General features: G+C 36.4%; 1 protein-coding gene and 1 long non-coding RNA gene across 3 annotated transcripts in view; one reads left to right on the top strand and one right to left on the bottom strand.

Annotated features, from left to right (window-relative positions):
- IMMP2L (inner mitochondrial membrane peptidase subunit 2) overlaps positions 1–27466 on the bottom strand; it is a 481785-nt gene that overhangs the window by 45568 nt on the left and 408751 nt on the right. The window lies entirely within an intron of this gene.
- LOC129201459 (uncharacterized) lies at positions 1079–4700 on the top strand. The gene is made up of 3 exons (XR_008575418.1): positions 1079–1116; positions 3409–3514; positions 4344–4700. It is a non-coding gene; the product is annotated as an uncharacterized LOC129201459 (long non-coding RNA).

Raw genomic sequence — 27466 nt, 5'->3', positions numbered from 1 at the left:
AAGAAAACAAAGTACATTCAGGCCAGCATGCCTACAGTAGCCATGGATGATGATGGTGTCCAAAATTTTATCATTTTATATATAATACTATGTGTGCAATAATGTTTTTGAAAATACAGATTCCAAATACAATATTTTAGTTATTTTTTGCAGTTTTGCATCTCTTTATGGACAACTGCAGACAATTTCATGTACATGTATCATCCGTAACATTAATACAATAATAATAAACCAGAAAGGCTCTGATTTTTTCACAGAAATGTATTTCATTTTATATTCCGAAGCCATTCAAGGAACATATTTACTAACTTGACAGTTGAGGAAAAAAATCATGCATCCCTTTTTCTAAGAGCATAGAACTTCTACAGTTATTTGAAGTATCAATGTGGGTGAAAATTCTTTGCATACTCTCATATATATTTTTCAAGGTTTAAGTATTATTAAATTGTAAATATAAAATAAGTTCCTTACCAGGTCTTTCAAAAAATATAAAAGCTTACTCATTACATCAGACTACAAATTCTGAGCATATTCATATTGATTTTTACCTTTGAGACATGTTTGAAAATAATGAAAAGAAGTGCAAAACAAATTCAGTGAGAGTATGTACATTAAAGGTAGTTTATATGTAATGCTGCTCTTTCAAAGGGAACTTCTGGCAAACATCCTACTTACACATATTTATTTAATGAAAACTCTGTCCTTCTTAAAGGAAAATTGAAAAATGTAGTTGGTAGAGCAGGTTGATTTGCTATATTGGAAATCAGGGTTCAAAACTGATTTGTCTGTATGTAAGACTAATTTGTTTCTTAATAACATATGATTAAAATAAAGTAAAAGGGAGAAGACTTACAGCAGCAGCTTCAAGAGCTACACTGTGGTATATGTTACACAAATCATGGGAGCAAGGGGGAGTAACAACACTCCGTATACTACTCAGAACTTCATTGAACCTTGTATACGGGCAGAGAGGTGTGTGTAATCAGTATCCTTGGAGGCTCATTTTCACATTAACGACAAGTAATAACAGGAAGTTCATAGCTGTGCAATTGCAATCTCACAACAATGAACTCTGGAGGCAAAGCTGAATGCTGCCAGTAAACACCTCTCTCTGGGGTAGGTAAAAACTGGTCAACATGCACTTATAATCCAGTTTCTATAATAATAATTCTTTTACCTTTAATTCAAATGCTGCTTTCAGTTCTTCCATCTTTTTCATTCTTTGCCTTTTTTTCTCCTCCTGGCATTCTTTTTCCTAAAATTGTACCGTTTCTATGTTCTACCTTGCTTTCATCTGACCTCTGCTTCTTTGTGTCTTAAATAAACATAACAGAGGAAGATCAAAGAAATCAACAAAATTCTTAGTGAAGCTGGAAAAAATATGAGAGAGAGATTCAGTACCTTTTCTTTTATACACCTTTGACATTTTTTCTTAGCTACTTTTCATAGCTACTGAATGTGGTTATTTAGCTTTTCAATTATTTTTCTTTTATATTTTTTATGATGCTCTTTATTCTAGTCTAGCTGTCCCTCCCCTTCTGCTCACAGTATGTCACCACAGACTGTTCCAGTTCTTAATGGTGCTTACTTCATGCTTCCATTCAGGCCAAACTGTGTGAGCCAATATTCTATCTTTCTGTCAGCTTACTTTCCGTCGACAGCAGTAATCTCTCTGCCATCCCTTGACTTTTTCTCACTCGGAGTTAAGAGAATGAAGGAGGTAGCTCTGAGCAAAATTCTGGAAAGCTTTGGCATCATACTCTTTTTTGGATGTAGTGCAAAAAGGATGGCATATATAAGGGAAAAAATGGGGTATGATAATGGAAAATTCTTTATGACAATGATAGGGTTTGATCTGAAAATGTTTCAAAAAGAGATCATAGATGACTTTGAATCAAATTATTTCACAGGTTTCTTACTCGAAGAGAAATGTGTCAAATAGTTTTCAAAGTATATAGCTTGAGTATCAGTGAAAAGACAGTAGGAGTCAGCCTACATTCATAAACATCTCCATGATTTTAGGTGCTTCAGTTCTGAACTGCTCAACAATGTACCCTAAAGGGAACTGCATTCAGGTAAACACTAAACATCCAGCCATTGAGCTACAATTCCTTTATATTCTTCAGCTGGGTTTTCAAAAACAGAAATACCAAAACTCAGTTACTTCCTGGAATGCAGTCTAAAGTTTGTGTAAAACTGTAAGATCTAATGTCCTATATGCATATATAAACTTTACTTGTCAAAATTTATACATTACTACTATTATGTGTCAATATAACTTCTGAAAACAACTGTTCAACAAAGAAAGCATGTAATCAATTTTTCTTAAACTTTGTTAGGTTGTTTAGTGTATTTAGCTATAAAGCTGATGAGTTATAATGAAACTGTAGGGCTGTTTTTAGTTCAACATTAATTGCCTGATATGTATCTTGTAAGTTAAATTAGATCTTAATATTGGCTGATAACGAAAAAATGGATCACAATAATAATAACAGGAAAGTCATTATGATAACAGTAATTATTATAATCATCGTGTCTGTCAGTATTAAAATCATGCAATGGCATTAAAGTGCTACTATATTAAGGTCAGCTTTATTTTCTTGTAGAAGTCTTTGTAACATGAAATTTAAAGCAGCAGAAAGAAAGTAACATTAAATGTTTTTCAACTAACAGGTAGCCGGAGATGAAAAAGTGTCTGATACATATTTCCTGAGCAGTTTAATACTTAGCTAATTACTCTATAAAAGAAAATGTAAGAAAGAAACTCTTCCAAGTTGCAGTTGTCCTGTCCAGAGTCTCTGAGCTGCTCAGACTAATTTAAGTCTCATTATGCAACATATTTGTTTAGGAAATAAGAGTACTAAGGTGCTCTTTAAACAAATTGCTTTTACAGAACACAGAAATTTTCTCTGAGTAACATAATGAAGCTGTATGAGGTAAATCAGGCTGAAACAGCAAGAGAGGAAAAAAATCTAGTTACAGGAAATGTCAAAGGGAACCGGTTGAAGTGGTAGGCGTGATCTAAACTACTCCAGATGGAAATGTTGCAGCACTACCTGAATGTCTAGAACAGGATAAACAGAGGAGAGCAGATAACTTGACTCTCACTATGGCTTTTGAGCCAAACTACCTTCTACTTCTTGTTGATGCTATTTCTTTTCTTAAACAGGTCTCTAATAAGTCAATATTATTTCAAGCAAATCTATAGAGAGCACAATAACAAGTAGGAGTCCAACCTGGAACTAAAATTTCTTCCTTTTTTTGGATGCTGGGTGCCATCTCAGAGTCAGTATCGGAGTTCTTTCCAATCCTGGGCCCTTCATTTTGTAGGCAATGGAATCCATGCATTCCTCAAGTTTATTAGACCCACAGGTGACAGAGATCTAATATTGGTCTTTTTCCCTTCAGTACTAACGGGTGGAGCTGACGGGGGTGCAAACCAGAGAGCATTCCGTGTCCTTCCTGGGGCTCCTCCAATACAACTGCAATGTGGAGCTCCACCAGTAAGGCCCAGGTGAGACTCTGTTGAGTATATTTGGAATAAAAGTGTGATTCATTGTTTGAAAGATAATTTTTCTAAAAAAGGTGGTGTTTTGCCACAACACTGTCCAGTAGCCATCAGATACCCACAGTGCAAGACTGAATTCAACTTTTAGCATATAAATGTGGCATAATTACCATTTATGCAATATTATCAAAAACAGCAACATAGTATATGAGTAAGAAATATACATTTTCACATTTCACATAGGTTAACAGTACAACAAATGCAAATTGGTTGTAAAATAATACTACAAACTAGCAAGCTGCGAAGATCTCTCCTTTAAATCTCAACTTAAAGAAACAGAAGATATTGCTTTCTTATTTCAGTAAAAAAGGACACAGTATTGCTGTCAGATCTTTTGTTCTGAAACGATTCTGGTCCTTTACTGCTTTTAGTTAAACTTAGTGTTAAGTGCAATTTAAATATACGATGTTCCATTGTACTTGCATTACAGTATGCAAATATAAATAAAATTACCACAAATTGGTGAACAATTAATGAGATTCATTTCAGGGACATTTCATCACCAAATGTTGTTTCCCTGCCAACCTAGACATGAAGTATTTAATTCTAAACGACACCACCTGCTCCTACCTATAAGTGAAATGAAAAAGCTGCCAAGGAGCATGTTGGGAATTAACTTGCAGCCTTCCCTTTAATCAGGCATTCCTCCATAACATTGGAAGCCAGCAATCTCATGGAATGAAAAATACCATTGTAGTATATGTCTGCAATTCAATTTCAAACCCTCATTGTGATGTCTGACTTAACACATTTTTTCTTTACTATTTTTCTTTAGCTGCCAGGTGGGTCACCAACTACTTGAAGCAAAGGCATACTAGATAAATGCCAACACCCTATTCTGACAAGGACAGTACAGTTAAACAAACATTTATAAATTAAGGCTCCTCTCATTTTAGCTGGTTTTAATTTCAAGACCTATACTCAAACTTTCACTTTCAGAAATATGAGACTGCAAGGACACCAATGCAAGAGGAAAGGCATTTTAAGAGTTAAAACCCCAAACACTTCAAAAAACACACAGGAACTTGCTCATACAAATGACTTCTGCTTTGCAAGGCAGATGTAGCTTTGGGCAACAATGTGTAAGGATGTGTTTGGGAGACACTTTTGTAATCTTTGTGCTTGGATGTTCCCTTTTCCCCTAACAAACAGCTAATAAAAAAGTAAAATCCAGTACGCTGTCAAACATTTTGTTCTATGTCCCTAACGTCACATTAGTCACATTAAGTTTTGTCATCACATATAGAACTGCCTTACCAAAAGAAAAAGTCATCATACAAGCATTTTGCATGATAGAAAATAGCAAGACAACAACCCTTTCACCTTATGATTACTGGTGAGAAAAGTTCTGCAACAAGCCTTCAAAGCCTGTTTATATCTGACACTCCTTGTTGAAGTGGCTACGAATACTTTAACAGCTACAACAAAGCCATTCGCACTGCTGAAGTTCCTCATCCAAACAACCGCAACAAGTTTAGCAGGTGTGCTGCATGGTTAAACAGCACGCGCCCCAGGTTTTATGCCCAGCATTTATTCATGTACACAGTATGTGTTTCGGATAAACTCATAGCCCTTTGTGTCATGAACATCATGCTGTTCTGCGCTGAAGTGAAAGGGAAGAAGGGTGAAAAGTATCACCCGCTGAGGAATTAGAAGAATGGGGATACAACCTTCCTGTTTTCCTGAAACAAAACAGTCTCCTCTGCGAAGGCTGGGTTTGCTCCCTACACATGCTGTATTTCCAAATTCCCACCATTAAATGTGTGATCTGCTAGCTCAGCACAGTCCCCTGATAAAATATTGGCTAAAGTCAACGGCTGTTTTCCCCAAGAGGATTAGTACTAGGCAGAGTCAAAAAGTCTTAAACCTCACCATTTAGATGATGTGCAATATTATCCTATGATGTGAATATTCCCATAGACAGACTGCTCAGTTGAGCATCTAGCAATGGTCCTTTCTTTTGCTGCTGTGTAACCGAAAACTAATAAAAGACCAAATTCTGGATATCTCAGTGCTTATTCACAAAATGTTATTCATAATAAAGTAATAACAAAAATGGGACAAATAATTTCACTTAGCAACTCCAAAACCAAAGGATTATTTTTTAATGTATATGCAGGCATTCATAAATATTACTTAAATGCATAGGGCTCTTCCAGTAGAATTCACAGTACTAATTCACTCATCTAAAGTGTCTCCTAAAGGTCAGAAGAGAGCTGTGTTCCTGGACTGTGATTCCCAAGGGTCAACGTGCTGAGCGCAGAAAGTCTAAATCACAAGGAGGAAAAGGAAAAGAAGGTACGGCGGGAGCTCTGCCTCCTGCTTGAAATAGGGCATCCATTCCATGGTCGCACATCTAAGACTCCATGCCTGAATTCCTCAGTTTTAAAGCTCAATTTTAACCTGCTTCCCATACTTTAATGCCAATTTTAACTTTTCTGGCTGTGCGGAGGCCCAGATTCAACAGGAGGGACAGGCAGTGGGTGCCTTTGCCTGGAGTAGCTCATAGCTCAGCAATTTAGACACTCACAAGATGTGGACGCAAAGTATTCCAATCTACTCAGGCTGAAGAGAGCCTTGGAACCATTGATAAGTGTTTACCCCAAGTTAGACATGCTCTGAGAATTTAGAATATCAGGAAAATCAGAAATTCTTGAAGCCCTAGATGAAGGGAACACAGCTCTATGTATCCAAGGAAGCTTTTGCATGAAAAAACAGGCACCAGCAGTGTCTTAGGCATCCAGGAAGCTTAATGAGGACTCTATTAAATCTTCCTCCTCCACCCTTGTGGCATCTAAACACTTTGAATGTCTGGTGGTGGCCAGAAAATACCCTCAGGAAAAGTCTAATGTTCACCATTGTGTCACACAAACTGTAAATTATTTTAGCATTCAGCTTATCAAGGGGACAGATGCTGCCATAAACAAATAAGCACTGAAATGTTACCAAACTTGCAGAACATTTGGGATCAGGAATAATTCAGGAATTTGTACCAGTAAAGACATTCTATCATTAAACAGAAGTTGCATGGTCTCTTGAGATGGTGCATATGCACTATCTCTCTCCCTTAACAATCAGTGACAAAGCATTCCAGCGCTGGTGTGTTACATAGAGCTCATCTACACTAGCACAAGGCAAAAAAGGCTCAGGGATGTCAGATAGTGAAATCACAGGAAAATGGTATTAGGTTTGAAGAGGTGGGGGAGTTGAAACTGATAGCTCATAATTCAGGGTCAGGCATCTCTTATTTTTAACCTACAGGCTGAAATTCTACGTTATGTCATGGAAAAGATTAATAGTTCCTTCAGGGGGTACCTAAAAATTGTTTACTGTTCTCATCACTTTGCCACAGTTAATACTCACAGCACATAATATATTACCCAGCAGTCTAGAATTATTGCTTTGCAGCAATTTCGTAGTGCTTACTTCAAAAGAAAACATGATATGTGCCACATAGAGGATGAATGATGACAATGACAAATAAAAGATGTATTAATGGTATTTTGAATTACCAAAAGTTGCAGTCTACTCTCTTTTGTCCTGCACTTGTCAATAATATTTAAAGGCCTCTTTAGTAATTGCTATTGCTAACTATAGAAAGTATTTAAAAGGACCCCTCACCATACCTTAAAGCATTTCCATATTTTATATATACTTATGCTGAAGACATATGAAAAATGGACATACATATCCATTAACCGACCTTCTAAAGGTCAAATAGCAAATCTGTCACAGACCAGGACACTGAGTGCAGCTTTTCCAACTCCTATTTTGGAGCTTTCTGTCATCTACCTTCACTGTTTGTTACTTGTCTCATTTTCCAAATTCTTACCTTTCAGCTTAGAATATACCTTTCTCTGAAAGCAATTATAAAAAGATGCAGTTAAATGAAATGACTGCAACCAGCTTCACAACTTAGAAATTCAAATGCTGTAGTTGTTCTCCCACTGAATTTCACATATTAAGAGGTATCTCCAACACTTCAGACTAAAATTCTGTTTAAAAGAGCTGAAGTCTTTTAACTCTCTAAACACTTTTTTTTTTAAAGAGCAGTCAAAAAGCAGCCAAAATTCAATGTCTTACCTAATTTGAATCTTCATCAACATCATATGGCATGCTTTGTGCAAAATAACACTGCGTGGAAAGAATTTCGTGTTGATATTAAGAGAAGAAAAGCAATTAATCATCCTTTGTATGAAATGTTCTGCAGTCACTGTCATATGCAATTTTATCAGCTGTACTGAAGCCAAAGTACATTCCGAATTTCACACTTCAGGGCAGGAAATGGAGAACCTATACAGCTGTCTGGATTATGATGAGCTGTATTCTGATCCCTTGTGTTTCAGTAAGGTTTTAAAACTAATACATTAATATAATACAATCATTGCTGATCACCAGTTTCATAATTTATTGCAGTTTCAAACGTGTTGATAAAGTGCTGGAAAATCTGGGAGGGGATTTTCTGATGGCAGGTATAGTCAGATTTCCTACCTTTCTGATGCCTCTGGTTTATAGGCTCAGTATCCATTAGGAACAACGTCTAGAAACTGGAAATAAGTAGGCTAGGATATTTTCAGACTTGACAGAAAAATCCATATAATGTAGGATAAACTACAGGCTGTGTTAGCCAATATCTCTGGTCACCACTGTTTACATATCTTCTGTCTTATGTGTGTTATATAAGAACAGGCCTAAATAACATTTGAACAAGTAAAAACCACAGATAAGTATAGCTAAAGCATATGTTCAGATGTCCTGTTAGGACTCGGGGTTTTTTAAGTAGAAGAACAGTTCATTGCATTAACTCTTTCCCCCGCCCCCCAAAAGATATGCAGACCTATGAACAGAAATGGCCAGCTTTTTAAAATGTCAGTTGATTCATGAGCCTAAAAGAAACATCAGCATCTAAGGTAACTGCATTGCTATAAGTATATTAAATTTATTAACTAATTCACAGTTAGTAAACTCTAGTAGAAAGCTGTACTTGATAATTGAGGGCTTAGAATTTACAGAAAAAGTATTGATTTTTTAGGAACTAAAGGCTTAATTTAGGGATACAATATTCAGGCAAATAAGGAGTCAAACCTTACCTTCATTCAAGTAATTTACACAAACTTAAAGTACTACACTGCCTGTCCTAAAGGAGTATTGAAAACTTACTATCCAGCCAAGAGAAGGCGGCAAAATACCCCTGCAACAGAGGTCATGGAGCTGAGAGTGAGAGGACGTACTGATTTGACAGCACCGAAAGGAGATTTTGACTAGAGCTGCAATAAGACAGGCAGGCAGGAGACACACCACAAGTGGGACAGGTCTCCCAGGACTGTAATTACATCAAGGACCTCAAAGTAACTTGGGACTGGGGAATATGAAATGTCTTAGAACTTGTCAATTCCTAAAGCCTTGTATTTTGTGTTATGCCTTCTAGTTCCGCGGTGCATATTTCTACCTGCCTGTTTCATGCAGGCAATTATACTGTATATGAAGAAAGAAATTTTTCCTCCAGAGATGCACAATCCATATGCATGTATTTCACAGAGACAACTTTAACCAAATATGTGATTATGAACTAAAACTCTTTTTGAAGTATGCTGGGAAGATATGCATACCTAGACTTCATTCACAGTGAGAGGTTTTTCCCCAAAATATTGTCGGTCCTACAGCAACTTTGCTGCTGCTTTCATAGTAGCCACGTTGCAACCACTGGCCCTTACAAAATACTAAAGACATTTCATGAATGTGGGCATTGTGGACAATTGAAAGTCCTAGGTGTTACAGTGGCAGAGCCAGATCGGGGACTGGACTTGGAGAAGACCATGACTTCTTTCTAGCCCATTTGCCACACTTTTTGTCAATAGAAGGCAGGGTAGGAGGGCTGAGGATGATGTACATGCAGGTCTCATCCAAACATCCTGTTGGGATGTGGCTGGGCACGCACCCAACCCTATGATCTGGAAATGGCTGGCATCCCACATTCATTAAGTGACTGCCAGCATTCAGCCCTTCTGTTGTCTAAACCTGTCCAGATTAGATCTGTCTCACATGGTGCTTAAAATGCCAGTGGCATCAGGAGTGATGTTATGCTGGTGCTAATTCTAGTGAGTGAGCTGCTTCAGAACTATGGACAATTTGATACTGATAATTACTAGGAAAAACAAAAAACAACAACAACAAAAAAGAAAAAAACCCCAACATTTCAGAGGAACCTAATAAAGGTAGGTGAACAAGAAGTATGATGACAGATAAAATTCAATTTTGACACAGGGACAATATTGCCCATTAGAAGGAACAACATAAACTACTTATATATAGTGCCTAGTTCTTGCAACTGTAATTACTCACAGAAAAGATGATACAATTGTAATGTAATAAAAAGTAAAAAAATTGGCCTGCTGAACTCTTAGTACTGACAAGGACATAGAAGCAAACAAGCCTATATGTCCTCAGAGAACAGTTTAAGTCACTGTACTAAGAAATAAACTGGTTTTAATGTACTAGGTGAATGTATTTGATCTCAAAGTCACTATACAGCAAAAAGTACAAAAAGACACAGTTTTAGAGGTCTATATCTACACCACAAGAAAATTTGTCCTTAGCTCAAGTATTAGCCAATCAACGTTGAAATGTTACTGGTGTAGGGTATAAAAATAATTGTATTATGAAATGGTGAATCCTGTCTTATTTAGAATGGTGTCATCTCCTGTTATCTCCTTACTAAGCAGCCATCATTTCCATTTAAGTACAATGATGGTATGAAAGATTTGGAAAGGGCCTATTGATTTCCAAAAAATATCATAGTGATAATCGACTGGGAGATCTGTGGGTTTATTTGGTAATTCAAGCTAAAATGAAGATAGATACATAATGACATACCTGCAGAGAATGAAAAATTGCTCATAGATTAACAAAATCACCTATCAATTGTAAAGAACAACAACAAAAAGAAAAAACAAACACAGGAAGACAGGAAATCAAATATAATTTTCATAATGCTTTCAAAATCTATTTCCTTTGTCTCACAGCTATTTCTGACTATGTTTTTAAAAAACATCTATATGTCCTAAGCAAAATATTCTGAATACACATTACATGTTTTGGACATACTTTTTATCAAATCTTATATAAGCATTTTTTCTACTTCTGGGCTTGGTCTGAAATAAAGAAATGTTAAAGGACCTTTTTCTCATATCGTATTTTCAATTTGCTATATTTTTTTTGGTTTTCTAATGGAGAAAAAATTATTGGTAAAGTCCACAGTGCATTTCCCAAATCCAACCTACTACACTCCCAAATCCCCAGTGAACTTATACAGTTTCTGTGGATTTAGATTGTAGAGCAAGACATATCTTTCATCTAACAAATGCACGCTTGCCAAATGTGCAGTCATAAAATTTGAAGACGTGCAGAATTTCTGTGCACTACCATAGACTACCTAAAAATTTCATAATTTTTTTCAAGTTTAACCACACTTCTAGACTTGTGGCTCTGTTTATGCATTTTATCAAACTTTATTTTCCTTTTATTCTCTTTAAATGGGACAATATTTGATTATTTCATACTCTTCCATATAGGTAACTAGTACTCATCCAGGCAAAAATATTTCTTCTACATATTTCCTGTGAGCTATTACAGGATCATAAGATGCCATGTCACTGTAATTGCTATTAAAACGTAGAGTTTGTTTTTAGTTACCTATCAAGTAGAGTGCACTCTAATAGAAAACAATGACAACAACAACAACAATAACAACAAAGGTTTATTAACTTAAGCACAACTTATTGCTCAGTATTGCAGGAGCATCTGTGTGTAGTGTTTTCCTGCAGCCATATAAATATAAGCAAAGAATCCTCAGTTGTGTCTGGACAATGTAACTATGGCAGAAAAATCTATTCCACTGTGTTCAGCAGGGTGTATTATAAGAAAGAATTTGAGATAAGCAAATTTCCAATTTTAGAGATTTAGATTGTCTCGGATGTGCACACAAGTTCAGTGCTTCCCTGAAACTGAACTAAATAAATGAGTCTACGGAATCTAATTCTGGAGTGGAAATCTCACAAGGATATGTAGCTTTTCAAAGCTGCATGACTTGGCTTTTTGCAGTAGAGCCATAAAAGCTGAGAACAGCCTCTCAAGCAGGACTCTAGAACTTTTGGCACTAGTAAGAATTGAGACTGTGAATCAGAAAATGTAAAAAAAATAACATGAATGAGTCTGAAATTTTTCAGACTACACAGAAGATTCCTTACAATTCTATTTTGTATCTGCGGAAAGTTTCATGTAGTTCCTGTTCTCACCATACTGGTATATACTTACAGAACTAAATTTCAGTTTTGGAATAATTTCTGACAAACAAACATGAGTCTGCAGATCTATTGTACCTTAGTAGTAGTAGTTAATAAATATTTTTCATTTATTCAACAGTTAGTCTAAAACCCAAATCTCTTTCTATCTTGGTGATTTCTAACTCTCACTTAATGCAAAAAGAATTCTATATGATGAGAATATGAAAAGCCCTTGTGAAATTGAAATATTACAGCAAGTCCAGTCTGAGTATGACACTATTGCCATCATTATGCTCAAAACTCATGATTCTGATCCTGAAAATCAATTATTAGTTGTTATATAACACAGTTCTTTGTATTTGCCTTCTGGCTTTTGAACTATATTTCCAACTCTTTCACTGCAATTATGAGTGCTATAGCTTTCCTCTTGATAAATTTTATTGCAGATCTGTGAATCCTCTCTTCTTTGTCAATATCTCTCTAGTAATATATAGACTGAAGTAAAGAAAATAGTACTAAAGTAATATAGATAAGGTCTATGATGTTGCATATAGTATATGCAGCCTCAAAATGAAAATTAGTCTGTGGTCATAAATTGGATACTATATTTAACCAAAAATGCAGATCTATTTTGTTTATCAGCTTCTGTTCTAATTCTTTTCCTATAATCCTATTTGTCATATTTCTCTCTAACAATGTATGTTTACTCAGTGGCTTTACATACCTTCTGCTTCCATTTTAAAACTGACTTTAATTTTTATTTTCTGACTATTCTTCATCTACCTTTGCAGTCTGTCTTTGGTGATGCAACTTTGGGGAAACAATTATCATCTGCAGTGTAATTGATACACTCTATAATTTCTCTCTCATACAGTTAGTGAAGAAAACAATTTTTTTTTTTTTTTTGTGGGGGGAGGGAGGAGTTCAAGTCTTATTTTCGTCAAAGTCTTGTTACTTTTCAGAAATGCAATGAAGAAATATGTGACAGCATCAAAACCCGTTTCTAAATGAAAACTTTGATAAAATTATGTATTTGGTACTTCTCCTCTTGATATATATAATATATATACTATCTCCTTCCTTCTTAAGTGAATATGAACATGAATCAACATCAGTCATAACCAAGATGTACCAAAACACTTCTCTACAGTGAACAGTAACAGAGTTGCATTTATGGGCAGATAACAGAAGTAACACGCTCATGATTGAGACCTTACATTATCATTATCTCTATACAAGCACATTTGAATTATTTGCAAGTGACACAGAGTTCATGGAAGTTTATTTTCCCCTTTCAATTTCTATTTAATCCTTTACCATTCACTTAGTAGTTTTATGCGGTTTCTACATAGTACAGTGGGATTAGTGATGCAGACCACTTCAATGAATCTTTCTGAATGCCCTGTAACTATGGACTATTTCCAGTTTTAAACTGCAATGCATTCTCAGGATGTGCCTGTTATTATATTCAAGTACAGTTCTCTTTAGCAACCACTTCAAAAGCCAGTTGTCATGCCCATGGAAACAAATTAAATGAAAATGTTAAAATTAATTAACATGTAATAATTTTAATGTGTAAGCCTACTGCATAAAAATCAGAATTGTTACATTGCCCATGCTTTTTGAAAGCTATTATCTGTGAATCATATTTCTTTATGGAATTTCGCTTTATGACACTGATTTTTTTTTCCCATTTTTTGATATAATTCACTATTTTCTGTCAGCTAATACTTTGAGGTAAGTATCAAAAATTGATGGGAATAAAATATGTGGAATATGACAAGTTGTGGCACAGCGGGATTCATTGACTCAGCAATGAAGTTTGGAAGAGAATGGGAGCACAGTATTCATAATAGCTGTTCTACATTTCTGTACTTCACTCTCCTTAGATATTTACTTAGGGATTAATCTGCCCAAAGTTAGAAACATGTGAATGATCCATCTGCTGATTCATATCTCATTTGAACAATGAAATCCAGGATCACAACCAGTCAGATATTAAAGCTTGTCTCATAGATATGGGTAGTAGGAAAGTTGTAGATTTTGCTTCCAAATCTGAAGAAATGTTTCCATTTATTGTAAAAATTGTGTAAGGAATGAAATAGAATTAATGTGCCCAGCAGTTCAAAGTCTGATGTTTGGATGATTGTATAGCACAACACTATCCCTCTATCTTAGCCTGCTAATGTTACTCATACCATTTGACATACAAGTACCTTGAATAGCTTGGCTTGCAGGCAGACAAAAGAAGTGCAGTACAGAAGCAGGCGCCATCCCAGAGGGTGCAAAAGAGATATGCAGAAAATGACTCATTATAGAATGTCTGAACCAACCTGTCTTTCACATGTATAAGGAAAAATAATAGCCAGTTCCTTGGTCTGTGCTAGGGGTGGAGAAGATAGCAACTTCATGAATCACGTGATTACAAAACTTAACTCCAACTATACCATAAATAACACTTGTGGATTAAAAATATAATATGATATGATATATGATTAATATAATATAATAGCATATCTCAGATAAAGCCAATAGTCCCAGGTGCATTTATCTCACTCTGGTGGCATCTGATCTCAGGTCACGTGCCAAAAACTGGAGACAAGCTGTTTCTTAGCAGGCAGGCTCCTGCCAGCAGGGTATTGATCATAATTCCAGTTAAGCATCTGCCATGCTGGGGGAACTATTTTATGTAGTTCATGTATGTCCTCGTAATTGTCACTGAGGTAATAGAAAGAATACAATGTGAAGCTATCTCAGTCTTGTTTCAGGACCTACATCTGATTCAGGTAGACATCGATTCCTTCATTCATTGAAAGGGGTGACAAAACTGCCATACCACTATCCATAAGTATCCATCAGCTGCCTTCTGTAAGCTGGTGTGCTGGTTTGGGCTGGGATAGAGTTAATTTTCTTCACAGTAGCTGGTATGGGGCTGTGTTTGGGATTTGTGCTGAAAACAGTGCTGGTAACCCAGGGATGGTTTCGTTCCTGCTGAGCAGTGCTGACACAGAGCCAAGGCCTTTTCTGCTTCTCACCCCACCCCACCAGCGAGGAGGCTGGGGGTGCACGAGGAGTTGGGAGGGGACACAGCCGGGACAGCTGACCCCAGCTGACCAAAGGGATATTCCATACCATATGATGTCATGCTCAGCAGAAAAGGGGCTGGGGGAAGAAGAAGGAAGGAGGGGACGTTTGGAGTGATGATGTTTGTCTTCCCAAGCCACCATTACGCGTGATGGAGCCCTGCTTTCCTGGAGATGGCTGAACAGCTGCCTGCCCATGGGAAGTGGTGAATGAATTCCTTGTTTTGCTTTGCTTGTGCGTGCAGCTTTTGCTTTACCTATTGAACTGTCTTTATCTCAGCCCACGAGTTTTCTCACTTTTACTCTTCTGATTCTCTCCCCGGTCCCGCTGAGGGGCAGGTAAGGGAGCGGCTGCGTGGTGCTGAGTTGCTGGCTGGGGTTAAACCATGACAGTTGGCTGAATAACTTTAGGGTAGAATGCAAGTCCTACAACTCAGAGGCTGTAAAACTCTAGAGAAGATTGTTGACAGATACAACATTGAAGAAAATCACCATCATTTTGTATCTGAAACAGATCTTTATTAAGACTTTCAGAGCTCCCCTGTTTCTTAAGAATAAAGAAATTGCTGACAATAAAGAAAACTTTTCCCCTGAAGTTTAATAAAATCTCTTCTATATCAGACCTAAAGTAAAAATAACAATCATATCTTTAAAAGGTTTTCCTGAAAACAAAGATGATGTTAGATGTTGTGAGATAAAAGGTATAGCTGGGTTGCTACCATACATAACTTTGGCTATTCCATCTAAGCACTGATTGAAATATACTCAGCTCTTTTGACCCCTATTTCATTTCCTCAGTAAAGCCTCTTAAGCTCTACTTTGCTCAAGAAAAGGTGTTATAAGCTTCAACATGATGACAATCTGGAGAACTGGTCCATTGCTAGATGGACAGAGCTTAAAACATGCAGAACACAGCAGTAAGATCCATATTGAAAGGGGACTTTTAACTAAAAGCATTCATTTCAAAAGAGGTGGAATATTTGATTGTGACTGACATACAAAAAAGAAGTTGTGATTTTTTTCTTTGATGCATTAAGGCTAAGCTTGAATTCTCAACGTGTGCAAGGCAATTAACATTACACTGCCACATAGACAAATAAGAAACTAACGTTTACATTACTGTATTGATAAATGGATCTGGTTTTAGAAGATCTTAACACCATCTCTAAGACCAAGTTAAAACTTTAGTTTTCTTGAAATCAAAATAATTTTAACGAGGCTTCTTTTGAAGTTTTTACTTTTCAAGAAAATTTGCAGGATCTGACCATAAAATTACACTGCAATAAATCCTGGAAGAAGCATATGACAGATTTTAAAACATTCAAAAGAAGCACAGCTACTAGATATTTAACTATATTCCCACTGATTATTTTAACAGAAGCACCTACTCCATATGTAAGATATGTTTTCTAAAATGCAAACAACCCTCCCTGTGCTACGTCTAGCTGCCTAAAAGTATAACTTTCAATTTGTCATTTGATAAGATGCAGTTGTACATTTTCACTTTAACAATTTACAACTTTTTGGAGGTTAAACCACATGCAGTATAAAATGTTCTATTTCAGTTAAATATCAAGTAATACTACAGTCATTCAATTAGCATGATATTCAGTAGAGTTTTCTATTTGTCTGGATTTTCAGTATGCTGCACTGCAATGATGCAGATTCAAAGGGTTTTCATAAATTCAGGTGAAATTGGGCAAGTTACATAAAGGGGCTGATGGAAAGGGAATCCTGCTCTGTATTACTCAGGGTGTCTGTCTTAAAAGTGTTAACGAGTTGCAATATTGAATACACACAAGAATCTCTTCCTCGGGAGAGAAAGCAAATAACATGTATTGATATTCTGAAATGTTTTGTGACATAGAGCCTGTTCAGACACCTTAGAAGGTCAGGTTCGTACTGGGAATGTTCTCAGTCTTCAGGAAAACAGTCACTCCAGTACAGTTCTTGTTCCTCTCAAAAGCAACAAATGCATGTGCTTTTACATTAGTAAAGTTATTCTGCAGTAAATGATGTCTTTCAAAATTATTGGCTTTTACGTTAAAGGTTATGCTCATCTGTTTGCATGATATCTTTTATATGAATAGTTCCACGCAGTCAGCACAGGGTAGCTGAAATCCCAATAAACAAGGGTGGCGACCTTTCGTTACTTGTAAACATAAGGCAAACTCTATCAAATATTCAGCAAATTCTCTTACAATAGCACCTGTGTTCTAAGCCCAAGAGGGAATTTGAGAGCAAGCAGATGGATGAGGTACTCATATCAAAATACAGTCTCAAGAAAGAGATCAGTGCAGAAATGCCAACTGAGATTTTATTTACTGTTCACTCAGTGAGATGCACAGAGAATAGGAAATTGAAAATACAGATGTGATGAGAATTATACATGAAAGCACCCAATAAAATGCAATACGCGATGTACTCAATTCCACTTCTGTGCATGCTTATAATATACTGAGGTATCAGCAACCTCAGCTTTCTTAAGGTACTCTGCCTATCAAGGATAGCTTATACATTGGTTTCATCATCAGACTTTCTCTTTGAAAAGGTCTCCTTTCCAGCAAAACAAGGTAGGGTTGATATGGCTACCTCTGCAAGAAACAGCATTTTCATCCTTTTTTGGCCTCCTGTCATTCTAAACCATTCTAAATTGAGAGAAGTAAGAAACTTCCTCTAAGGTTCCTCTTGAAGTTCCTGAATTTCGCTGGGGACCTTCTGAACTAAAATGGGTATGGCTGATTTTGGGTAGAATATTTATAGCCCTTTATCAAGACCAGTATTAAGAAAAAGAAAATTTAAAAATTTAAAAAATATATTGTTTTACCAGAAAACCTCCTCTGCCTTTGCACTTCCAGTCTTGCTCTAGATAACTCTTATGGGGTAGATGTGTCAGGATTTTTTAACAGACAGTTGCAGCCACTGATGCTAAAAACAGCCTCATCAAATTCGATATCAATCAGAGTCTGTGCATGCAAATATTAACATTCAGGTTTCATCCTCAGAATTTAACTATGTAAAAAAGATGTACTTTGTGCTAAGGAAAAAAAACCAAACAACCAACCAACCAACCAAACAAACCCCCCCCCAAAACCCCACTTTCTTTCTAATAATTATTCTCCAATGAATGTCTGTTAATCAATGTCTTCAAAGAACAAGGAGAGACAAAAGAGGTTTTATAAGAAACCTCATTCAAGAAAAAATGATTTTGCAAACATAAATTTCAAAACATGAGAATGACAGTTCCAATGTGGTTTAATTTTCTTATACATATATTTAAAAAATCATTTCATTTCTTCTGAACCATTATGCTCAAACTCACTTTTAGAACTTTAAACTCAAGAGACTACATGTGTTCCTGGCCTAACTCCAGTGATTACGATGAAACTTGTAACAGGAAAAATTTTTACATGAGTAATTTTTGCTCTTGTGTTTCTCTAAACAGTTCTTCGAAAATATTTTGAACTAGGATGGTTCTCCTGTCTGAACATAAATGAGAGGTTGAAGCCTTGTGGGGAAAAGCTCATTATAATTTATATAGTGCACATAAATAAATACCTTCTTAAAACAGGATCAAGAAGATCATGCAATTTTCTGTCTATTTTGTTCACTTAATGTGATGAAGAGCCTCTCTGAATTGGCAATTCTTAATTAACAGCTCATTCCTGAAGATATTTTCTACTTTGAGAACCTCACTAAAGACAGTGGAAACACCTGAGATAATTTCAGTACTTGTCCCATATATTAATACTTGGCGGGGGGGGGGGGGGGAGGAAGTGCTTTCTCACAACAACTCAAACTTTTCTGATAAATCTTGCTTATACTACTCCATTAGCATTAACACAGCATAAAGTGAAGTACATTTATAATATTTGGGGCTGATAAACACTCTTCAGTACTTTTGTAACATGTAACCAATCTTTCAATTACTAGCAGAGATGCACTCAAGAAGGCAGAAGATTGAGAGGATTAAAGCCAGCACAGCACTTATATTATTGAGCTGTTTCACTTAAATAAAGTGCAAATTTTATAATTTCTGCTTTTCTTAGCACTCCTCAAACCCTAAGCCATTACAAAAAAAGAAAAAAAGATAAATACGCAGATACATTGTATTTCCTGCTGAAGAGCAAATGTAAAGGTAGTGTCACTGCAGCTGCAGTACAGATTTTTTTCTTACACTATTTCACTGAATACTAAACAGATACTCAAAATGTTTGAAAGCATAGTAAACAAACAACTGAGTCTAAAAGCCCTCTGCATTTATCAAATAGACACATTCAGAATATCTGGATGCCTACCAGATTTTAAAAGATGAAAAAAAAATAAAGCTATACTCAGGAAAACACTGAAAATAATGATTTTGAAATTACACATAAATACATATTTACATTCTTACTATGATTAATAGAAAGGCAAGAGTCTGATGGAAACCACTGGGGGAGAAAAATGGAAAGAACACAATCATCACATGTGTGTACCAGTAAAAGGATTTCCTAGACTGCGCAGAACAAAATGAAACGGGGATCCTACCTGCGCAAGAGTTGTATTTACTAATAGGTCAGAAAGAAAAGAACTTACACTGAAATTCACACTAGAATGAACAGATTTAACTTTTGTGAATAGCAATGATGAGCTAGGACTGTGGTATCTCCTTCCTCCAGTTAGTGTGAAAGCTTCCAAACCAGAAGTGGAAAGTTTGCAATTTAAGTAAGTGGCCTATCGTTTGGACAATGGGTAGGCATCGCATCAGACTTACTCAGCTACAGACATTTAACATGGTATGATGCTGTGACGCAAAGGCAGCACATGGAAGCATCCGAAGGTGCAATGGGGTGCCACATGGTCTTTTGACTTCTCATGACCTTTTAAAGCTTTTGAAGTAGAATGACTTCAAGTTATAAGCATTCACTGATAACAAAAATCTGATCCAAAGTCCACTCAGCCCACTGTGGCTGTCAGAAAGAATGGACTATGGAACCACAAGTTACTCAAAATTTCTCATTCAAACTCAGCACATATGACATGACGGAAACTCAGCAACAAATCTGCAGACAAATGTGGTTCTACGGTTCTGGCATACCAGCATCTACAACATTATACATGAGAGCTCAGGCATGATCATTAGTTATCCTGCAATGCTTTTCAACATTTCAAATTTAACTCTTTCTTGAACTTTACATTTCAATGTTCAGAAGCAATCAAATCATATAGGTTTTTACCAAATGTAAATGATTTCTCTTGAAGGAAAACATATTCTGTCTCTCAATAAATTAGTGGATAATTAGTTATTGCTGTAAATAGTTTTGTTTTTTCCTTAATGCTACCTTATTATAACTTCTTCAATTAATACTTGCAATTACCATATTTTTGAACAATCTTCTGATGCACTCTTCCTTCTTTTGCCAGAGAAATCATGCATCTTATGCACAGGGATGATCTTAAACTCTATAGAGTCTTTTAGCCGCTGAGGTAAGGAAGCTTCAATTTCTTTTGGGATTCTAACTCTCACAAGAGTTCAACTCCAGAGCAGGTTGAATGGGCATAATTTCTTGTCAGGGGAATTAATGACCATCCCATTCGTGAACAGTGCTGCATTTTGCTAGTACTTTGATAGAAGACAGATTGCTTTTTACTGCTCCTTGTTCTTAAAGGCTTTGCACAACTAACAGCCTTTCACTTGCAGCCAGTGTTTGGGACACAGAAAAGTCTGAAGATTATTATCACATCCCTGTTCGATATTATGTAAAAGACTGCTAGAAAACTCACAGTGCCGCTGCTGTCCTCTTAAAAATACAGCCGTGAGCCCGCAGAGCAGGGCAGAAGCTTCTTCCATGTGTATAAATTTACAAGGAAAAGAAAAATGTAAAATTTGTCAGATAAACTTGTAAATCATTTTCTGTTCTGGAAAATGTTCATTTTGAACCATATTGATAAAATCTAAGAAGAATCTAAGGACAAGGAGCCAGCCTAAGTAGAAATGAAAAGCCTTGAGTAAAAGGCAGTGTGCAGCCACTCTGTCCCAGAGCAGATTAGGAATCAAACACGGACAAAGGGAAACCCTTTAACGCCTCTTACCCCCCAGCATCAAGGCAGATTTAACCTACCTCAACCCTACACTAAACAGAATTTATTTCCCTCTCTGTTCTACCGCGGTTATACTCAGGGTTGCCCTGAACAAGGCTAAACCAGGTTCACTCATGCTGTACACTTCTGCGCAAGAAGATTACCTGGTACCGGAGGGACTCCTGAACTACCACAGACTATGAATGAAGCATCCTGTACAGCAAAGTTAAAAGGCCCTAATCAACACTGACTTTCCTGTACAGGCAGAAAATGGCCTTCAAATGTACCCAAGGTCACGGGTGATGTTGCAGAGGCCTTTCTGTCTGAAACATCTTTCCAAAAGCAAGGCTCTGGCAGATCGCAGGTGTGTTCATGGTATATATTCCATCTGATAATAACACATGTAGCCCTTTTACTCCTATTACTTCCATTCATACTGTATAAATAATTAGGAAATGTGCTCTAGGAAATAATTGTGTAATAAAAAGAGACAGAATATCTGCAGTTGCTCTTTTTCCAATCCCGAAATTATTTTAAATTATCAAGACCTTTACATTCTATCTACATATTTCCCTTTCACATTTCTATTCAAGCAATACTTTTCTTGAACATGATGCATCCTTATATACTGTTAACAACTAGGAACAGGGAAAAAATGAGCTTCACAGCATGGCATAATAACTAAAATTACTCACTTCAGATATGTGAATTGCACAGTCTTTCTAAAATACAGAGAAAAATACTAGAAATTCTTCCTGAGCTTTCTACAAGTGCAGTAAGGCGCTATAAACAATTGTCATTTTGCAAATATTGGCATGGCCTTAATAGCTAATAAAGAGTGTGTCACAGAAAAACGTGAACTTGAATCTACGAGGTTTTCTTGCAACGTATTATTTTTTGTGAGATATGCGGTAGAGGGTAATATATTTATAAATTAAACTAAGAGGTAACAAATTATAAGAAACAGCTTTTTGCAATTTCAACAGAGTCCTGGCAAGAATAGAAAGTTTTAAGCAGTTTTCACTGTTTACTACAACACTTGACCTTGTTTGCTTACTTGTGTATAACTGCAGTGTAGGTAGTTTTCTATTTGCTGTGGTATTTTTACTTACTACTGTTAAAAATTTACAAGAATACAATTTACATATAAGCCATTTGAGCATTCTAACATGATTTGAGAGTAGTCTTAGCATTAACATTACTTTGAAGCCCTATGAAGTAGTTCAATGGTGTAAATGGTCCTTCATATACTTAGACTCAAAACAGTTGAAGAATTTCTTTACATTACCCTTTATTTACAAACAGAAATCTTCAAACACAGAAGATATTCATTCATCATCTCATAGGAGAAGTTGTTATTTAAAGACAGAAAGAAGCTACAAAAGCTATAGCATTAAAAACTAATCCGTATATTTAATTTTTTTCATTATTTCACTTTTTAGAATAATTAGACTTTAAGCAAAGCCCATATAATAATTCAAATCCTCAAAAGGCCTTTTCTCCTCCTTAAAGATCCACGAAAATATAAAGAAGTATAATAAATAGGTTGCACCCTTGCTAGTTACTATGAGTTGTATTACACTAGACCTGGACTGAAGGCACCCACACTGAGCAATCTTCTGCTCTCTATGCCCATAATGCAAGTGAAACCTGCAACTTACCCCTGGGGTTTTCAAATTCCAAACATGCACATAAAACTATGTTACTTTAACCCACAGTTCAATGTTTTTCCTCTCTCTATTCAGCTTAATAAATCTCTTAACAGCTCTAACAGAATAAAAAAATTTGGGGAGACTTCCATGAAGTAAATTATTTCTAAAATTATCCCAATATTTCACATCTGTCCATGTTTTTGAGGCAACAGCACTACAAGAGAAATATATAAGACCAGTTAGGGTAGAGACACACTTATGCAGAAGCTGAAGCAGCTTCTGAAAAATGAGTCCCTGACAATGCGATCAGGACTGTCTGCATTGCATTAGCAATTCACATGTCTACCTGTACAGGTAAGCTGTCACCTGATTTGATACTCCAAGCAGTCAGATCATGCAATTAACTCTTGGAGAGCAGCACAAATTCTATCTGGTGTATATGCTTTAGGTTTTTCTTTCTTTAGAAGACATGGGGGGAAGGAATGCAAACCACACCTTAACGTAATGCCAAGGTACAGCCAAGGTATACTCCCTGACTTGGGAACTGGAAAGCAGTCCAGGACTCCATCATTTACTGTGATTGAAATAATTTATGTTATCTACTTTTAAACAATGGGTAAGGGCTACAGCAATGACATTATCACCTTGTACAAAATCTTAAACTCTGAAGTCTTTTAGAATATCAGTGTTGAACGCATTTGCAGTTGCCATTGTTTCTCTTAAAAAGCACTAGTAAATGGAAGTCCTAGTTGTTTTGAAATAGCTTGTCTTGAACTCTACATCCACACACTTTTAAACCCTGTCATGTTTGCATGTATTGCTAGGGAAGAAAAGGAAGGAAAATTCAATGCTCATAAGTGATTTATTTTATATAATTGTGAAAGAAGAACATCTTGAAGTCCAGCATTGACCATGATATAGGAGTAAGTTATCAATTAGAATATTTGATTCCCTTTCAACTTTGATTACTAACTAACTAGAATTCAAGATGATGATATTTCTTGTTAATTCCTTCTAAGAGATGGTTTCCTAGTAAAATATACTACTGGATTTCCTAAAATTTAAATAGTAGTCAGACAAAATCCATAGGAGGTCACAGCATCTCCAAGTTTCAAAGTAAGATGAGAGTAAGAAAGCTTTCCTGTTCCAAAACATTACTGTGAACCTATATCCTTGTTTGGAAAGTCATGGTAAAGAAGATAATGCCCTATGTGTATTTACAATAAATTATTAAATATATAATCAATTATTTTTCTTTCCAATTGAGGTTACTTTATAAATGCTTACATAAGAAGCCTAATTCCATGGAATTTTAGAAAGTTACAAACTGTAGGTTGTTTCTACAACTGGAAAAGATCATTTAAAGAACTCCAGTTAAAATGTTAGTGCAAATGTCTGTACTCTCCAATTACTGTGTGAACTCTGGCAAACATTTCCTTTTGTAGTTTAAAAAAAGGAAGCCACTGAGGGAAAGTTTTGGCTTTATTTTTACACACATTGAAACTCAACCCAAAAAGATTTAAGAAATACAAGCCTGATACTCTTATCACCTTGAACTAATTTGACATTTAGCTAAACCTTTTTTTATATGTCCACAGCAACAGTATTTTTAATTTATCTTTTCTTCTTCTTCTTCTTTTTTTTTTAATTATGAGTTTTCTTACTGTTGTTTTGGCTGACAATAAAAGAACACTGCACTATACCCAGACTGCTGTGTATTTGTAACCTCCCTCCCCGCCCCCTGCAAAGCACAATAAGAAGAGAAATAAAAAGTTCTGTTATTCGCTTTAGTAGCAGTCACACAAAGATAAGCCCATACATTTGTAGTGAATTTCATAAATGCCTGTAAACACACCGTTTTCAACACATCTATTGCTTCAATTGTACGTTCTATTTTAGGAAGAGAGAGGCTCGGTGCACTCTCTTCCATAACATACCTCACAGATCTTTTCCTTGCCTCTTGTATTATCTCTGCTCATTGGACAAGAGTATGAATGACCCGGTCAGGGAGTATAATAATTATGGTATGATATAAAAGGGCAAGCAGAACCTGGGGACACTCCCCTTGTGCAACTGCAAGAATACAACAAGATTCTGATGCAGCCAAACATCACCATTCTTCCAGTCTCTGCAACAACTGAGTCTTTCTCTTTGGCCACTAGATTAATTCATTTGTTCAAATATTATCATTTAACTTTATGTCATTCTCCATTACTTATCTTTCCCTCCAGTATTCACCTATTTTGTCTTCTTGCCTGTACCTTGCTTTTCTAGTGCCCAGTAGTATTCAACACTCTTCAATGTTACCTATTTTCCTCCTTCTGACATCTTCTGCTCACATTTATTTTTTCCATCTTTGAATTTTCACTTCAGAAATGTACCCACATAGTACAAAGTACCTGAATACCAGATACAAGCTATATTTTTATAGGCAGACTTAAAAAAAAAAAAATAGAATAATTATAAAAGTTGAGATAGCGAAACCATGTAATTGCAAGGCACTGTCATTGTATATTTAATTCTCCTATCCAGCCTGCATGAACTTACACTATCACAAGTAAAATCAGACTGTCAGCTGTCCCTTTTTTGTCTGAGAAGCGCCCAATGACTTTATCAAGTGCTGTATAAATGCAAACAATTAAAAAGGTAGGATTTATGCCTTGAAGTTATATAGTAAGGAATAGAAAAGAACAGAAATGAAAGCAAGATGAGGGGGAAGAGAAGGCAAAACAAGCACTAAACACACAGGGCAAATATGAGACACATTTTAGTGGCAGCTGAATAGTACTGATAGTACTTTGAAATGAGAACAAATGGAGAGTAAATAGGACCGAGCTGGAAGTCTGCACTGGAAAGAGAGAAAAGGAAGTGGATTTTGCAGGAAGAGATTGTTGATGTTCTAAGTGTTTTACGAGTATGAACTATGAAGTTTAAAGAGGATTTTCTACAATAAGATAACTCCCAGCTGGGCCAATTTTCTAAATTCATGAAGGACATTCCTGTCAGTTTGACTGTGTTGGTCTCAATGAAAGCTTTTTTCATCAAAGCATCCCCCACATTACTGACCCCCCTACCACAAACCATGACCACTGAAAAAAGGCTATGAATATTTCAAAGAACTAAATGGCATGGATGGATTAATATTTTAATTCAAGTTATGCTTGCCTTTTATCAAGATGTAACTTTGAACATAATATATTCTGTTTAAAGAACCAAAGGCTTTCATATTCTATATTTTGCATCCTTTTTAATTATTTATTTTAAGTTCTTTCTGAACACTGGAATGTTTATGGACATAGCCAATGGCATGCCAAAAGCAGAGAACAAAACTAAGATTGTATCCGGCCTACTCCTCTGATAAATTTTCAATCTAAAACAAAGAAGAAATCTGTTTTCCATTGCCTACTGTAAACATTTGTGCCATAACTTTCTTTACTCCAATTGACAGATCCATAAAAAGAGCACTGTACAGTATTTACCAGAAAAAACGTGAAGAAATATTTTTTGAGACTGGCTGCAGGCGACAGCTGAATTACAGCAGTCTGGCCAGTGAATGCTACTGGGAGTGTTCACAAGACTAGAATTCAACAGGACTGAGTGATTCACTCACCTCCTTATGTGACATGATCACATTTATTTCAAGGAATTCATTGCTAATAAAGTGCAGGCATGTCATCATATAAAAACAAAACAAATTGAAAAGGCTACCAGCCAACAAAGACTTTGCGCTTCAAATCAATTTGGACACACAGCTAAAATCTCCTAAATTTAAGAAAGGCAAAATTGAACTATAGCAGAATGAATTTTGCATTTCAATCATGGAAAGTTTATATTTCTGATAATAACCACAGAATTTCTCAATACTTTTTTGCTCAGTAGCTCTTTCTGTTTTTATTGGGTTCACTTTGTTATATCATATTGGGTTCCGTTCATTCAATTCATTCATTGGTAACCTGGGCTGCATTAGACAAAGTATTGCCAGCATGTCAAGGGAGGTGATCCTTTCCCTCTAGTCAGCACTGGTGAGACATGTCTGGAGTGCTGGGCCCAGTGCTGAGCTCCTCAGTACAAGGGAGACATGGGCATACTAGAGAAAGTTCAATGAAGGGCCACGAGGATGATGAAGGGACTGGAGCATCTCTCCTATGAGGAAAGGCTGAGAGAGCTGGGACTGTTTTACCTGGAGAAGAGAAGGCTCAGGGGGGGAATCTCATCAACGTAAATAACTACCTGAAGTGAGGGTGCAAAGAGTACAGAGCCTGGCTCTTTTCAGTGGTGCCCAGTGACAGGACCAGAGGAAATGGTACAAACTGAAATACAGGAGGTTCTTGCTGAACATCAGGAAACACTTTTTCACTGCGGTTGCCCAGGAGATTGTGGAGTCTCCATCCTCGGAGATATTCAAAAGCCATCTGGACATGGTCATGGGAAACTGGCTGTAAGCGGCCCTGCTCGTTGGGCCAGATGACCTCCAGAGGTTTCCTCCAATCTCAATCATTCCGTGATTCTGGGATTACTTCCTTTACCAGTGGCACCAACCTAATCCCACTTATTGTGGATTTCCTATACATTTCCACCTACGCCCCTCCTGCTCTACATGGCTACATACACTCATATCAAATGCCCTCTTATAAGGCAATGCCCGTAATGTAGTATCTACAGAAAACTGAGGGTTAGCATTCAGCAGTTAACAAAGGTAAGTGCTCAAGCAAGCAAAGACTATATTTTGTTTCTTCAAGGAAAAAAAAAAATATTCTCCACCTTTTATTTTTCTTGTACTATCATTCTGTGGGCCCCTCAAAGTACAGAGGATGTACC

Source organism: Grus americana, chromosome 1 (genome assembly GCF_028858705.1).
Source record: "Grus americana isolate bGruAme1 chromosome 1, bGruAme1.mat, whole genome shotgun sequence".
Lineage (NCBI taxonomy): Eukaryota > Metazoa > Chordata > Aves > Gruiformes > Gruidae > Grus > Grus americana.
This window is presented reverse-complemented; position numbering and strand designations above follow the sequence as displayed.